Source organism: Vanessa atalanta, chromosome 1, assembly GCF_905147765.1.
Source record: "Vanessa atalanta chromosome 1, ilVanAtal1.2, whole genome shotgun sequence".
In the NCBI taxonomy this organism is placed as follows: Eukaryota; Metazoa; Arthropoda; class Insecta; order Lepidoptera; family Nymphalidae; genus Vanessa; species Vanessa atalanta.
The window spans coordinates 10,298,817-10,303,116 of NC_061871.1; positions in this window are offsets into that span (position 1 = coordinate 10,298,817).

Here is a 4,300-nt window from a genome sequence, read left to right on the forward strand (position 1 = left end):
CTGAGCTCCCGCGGGGGTTGGTCTAAAAGGCCACGAACGATAGCACTCATCGAAAGAATAAGCCTGTTTCCCGACGACGAGGTTTAGGGATGCGACATCGACTCAATGCTGTTTTATTCTGCTGCCATCAATACTTAATATTGAATAGTGATGTGGGGAGCATCGATATTTTTTCTTTTTGTTATCGATATGGCTTGCGATTTTTTTACATTATCTTTATAAAGCCAATTTAATATATTTAAAGTATATATACGATATTTTTTTCAAAATCAGTTTCTACACAATACCGTTCCAATTGTCTTGCAGCATCTGCAACAATAGTATGTAACCACATATCAATATCTAATTATTTTTAGAAAGTGATAGCTTCTAAATAGTTTATTCCAATTCTAATAGGCAAGAAAACGCAATTAGTTCATATATTCTACTGTAATTGGATTGAGGATCACGTTCTTTAATTGCTCTCAATTAGGAGACTATAGTCTTGTAATAGAAAATATAGAGATATTTTTTATACGTGTTCTATTATATTATATAGTATGTGTCTTTTCTTACGTTTAACGATAGAACAGCATTAAACCATCGCGACTGTTAAATTAATATCGGCCTAAAAATATATAAAAGTTTATCGATACTCATTACAACGCTTCACTACCATAAAAGGATTGACATTTGAAGCCAGGAACGATCGAAGTAGCGGATTGAGACGGAGACTGTCTACGAAATAGATTCAATATGTCTATACTTAAAATGTTTAACATCCGGTATGCTTAATAGAGATTATTTATTCGGTATACACTATCTCAGACAGAGTTATACCATTTTTTTTTCACTTGTGACTTCGCTCGCGTTTTCGGATTGGTCGTCAGAGTTTAGACATAAAAAGTAGCCTTTGTACTTCGTTGAAGTTCAAGCTTTCTTCGCACCAAATATCACTGACAGACAGACAGACGGACAGAGTATAATATTAGTATAGATTTTGTTGTCGTGGTTTTATTTATTACATTTATACTTTCAATTAGATGTTACTATTTATATTTATACGTTATTTATTCATCAAACAAAATTTACATCCAAGAGAAATATAATATAAATATTTTACTATAAAAGGGTAAAGGCCAAGGGAAAAGGTTACGTTGTATAGAACTATAAAGTTTTATAGTTTAAAAGAAAAAGTACTTATAAACAAGATCTAGAAGAAGAATAAATAACTGAAATTTTAGATGGTATTGCGCTTAGGCTCTTATTCATTTATTTACAAGAATGTTTCGTAATGTACTTATTATTATATAGATATTCATATATAGTTCGAGATTTTGAGAGTTTCTCGACAAAAAAATTCAATATTTTTTATAGGCTATAAATTTACATCATATGGCTTAATTATAAGCTAGCCACTTGACCAATGATAAAAAGTAACAGCCTGTAATTGTTCCACTGCTTGGCTTAAGCCTTTTGTCCTTTGAGGATAAGGTTTGAAGCTATTCAACCATGCTACTCCATATGGGCTGGTATATATACAGTTGGTAGAATTTCATTGAAATTAGAAACATGCAAGTTTCCATACAATGTTTTCCTTCTATTCAACTAGACTAAGCATTAGCAGCCTGTAAATTTCCCACTGCTGGGCCTCCTCTCCCTTTGAGGAGAAGGTTTGGAGCATATTTCACCACGCTGCTAAAATGCAGGTTGGTGGAATACACATGTGGCAGAATTTCGTTGAAATTAGACACATGCAGGTTTCCTCACGATGTTTTCCTTCACCGCCGAGCACGAAGATGAATTATAAACCCAAATTAAGTACATGAAAATTCAGTGATATTGTTGGAATTGAAGCCGAAATCATCGGTTGAAAAACACCACTGGGTCATTTTTAAGCATTCAGGTCTCAGATCAACGAGCTCTTTAAAAAAATGTAATAATTAGTTTGAATTAAACAATTATTCTGATATTTTGGTATCTATACCTAGAAAGATACACAGCGCTATAGTATTATATATAAAACAAAGATTATATTATATATAGATATATAGAATTTAAGCAGCCTAAAAGTATATAAAATCTGCTATGTATTAAATAACAGACAGTGAAATAAATTAGCAACCTTTCAGAATTAAAAACAAAGAAAAAAAATTGTCATAAAAATTCGTGTGAATTGAAACAATAACTAAATAAAAGTTTATATAATTAATATTATATAGAATTTTATATAATATTATTTAAACAGAACAGGAAATCGACGAAACGACGCCTGGAGGCTTCATCGCTTTTGAATTACATTGTAAATTTTACCGGAAACATTATAAAATGTATCCCTAATCGTAATCACACAAATTGTATACAAATTACTTTAACGAATTATCCGTCTTGCATATAGCAATAGCGAAAAGGATATCAAAACGTCAAATTGCCCTCATCTCGTTTCAAGGGTCAAACATCTTAACATATGAAGGGCAAATCCTTAGTGGGCACAAATAAATACGGTACCGTCGAGTATTATATTTCCTTGATCTGGGTATTAAGATATGGTAGGGTCAGCAATTGATCCTCGGACATAATTTCCTTCCCTAAATTGATGTAAGAGGTATGTTTTATTGTTTCGAAATAGAATTTGATACGTCATTGTATTTTATTATCTTTTAAGTTTCTATATTTTTATTGTATAACAATGTTTGTTTATAAATAGTCGGTAGGTTGGTAGACGGACTAGTAATTGGCCACCAAACGTTCGCCAAAGTGGAGCCAACGTTGAACTAAGAAGTTATGTTGCATGTGATTGTTATTACACTGCTTGAGTCACACTTCAAACCAAAACACAACAATACTAAATAGCGACTGAGACCGACCTAGACGGACAATGCATAAAGCTCTACCACTAACTAAATTTATTTTATTTATTGTAGGTGAAGAATTATATGTTCTTTTATAATTAATATAAAAAATTTAAGTGCGTCTAAAATTTTTAATTGAGAAAATTTAACTTTTAAATAAATAACAGTTTCAACAAAATTAAATTACAATTATCAAAAACAACTTCCTTCATTAAATATATTTGTATTTCTGATAAAAAAAATCACAACAAACAACAACAAGGAACTTATCTTGTTCACACCGACGCGAATATCTCAAAATGTCAGTTAAAATCCCAAATCTCTTACCAAATAGCTCTACGGAACAGTTTAAGTCTAAGTAAGTGGCGTTCGGCGGCCAAAGATTTGCTGGACCGTCTCTAATGGGCTGTATCCTTATTTATTGAGTTCGCTGCAACCGAATTTAAGGTGTTGAAAATTTTCACATTTTTCACGAACTTCTGAAGATTGTTATTGTGAATATAATAATAACATGTATATGACTATATACCGTCTTGACTTCTTACAGGTAAAATACATTAAATCCCTTGCTATATATTTTATTGTCTAATAACATAAAGAGGTACCTATTTAGGTAGATGTTTGGTTTGATTTTTTTTCTGATTTTCGCAAAAAACTAATGATTTATTTTCCTTTACATTTTTTCAAAAGGAAATGTAATTAGTAATGAACAATTTAAGGAATATACTTATATTCCTACTTACCCATCAAATTATGTTTACAGCTAGTACTAGAAGTCGGGACGACAATAACTCAAGGGGTCAAGATTTAACTTCCGAATTTTCACATCGCTATGACAAGGATTTTTATACTATTTTAGTTTATAGTTTCGGATTGGACATAGGCTATAAAGTATGTTCGTTGTTCATATTGCGGCGTAGTCGAAGAGAAAATCGTCGCTCCAGGCGATTTCGAAGCGAACGCTGCCAAAACTGTAATAGATATAGAAAAACTTTAAATAAGAGATTTGTAGGTCGTCAAAATTTCTACACGAAAGTCAACGGCATCTATCTATCTTCTATTGTTTAAAAATGGAAAAAAAATATTACAACTCATGGTTTCAACTTTAGTTTAATACAATTATCAAAAAGCATTAACTCTAATTAAAATCGATACTAATATCATAAATGTGGTAGTAGCTCTGTATATCTGTCTGTCTGTTACTTTTTCACGGCCAAAGTATTGGACAAAATTCGATGAAATGTTTCGAAGGAAACTCAAACTCTATGGACAGACATACGCTACTTTTCTATGCCTAATACATTACAACCAAACCCTATAAGGCGAACGAAGCTGCAGATGACAACTAGTCTTTAATATTTAACAAATTGCCGTATCCCGACCTCATTACCTCATTCTAAAATATCAAAAACATTCATAAATAAATAAAGTTTGACATGAAATATAATAATAATACAACGAAATCTTTC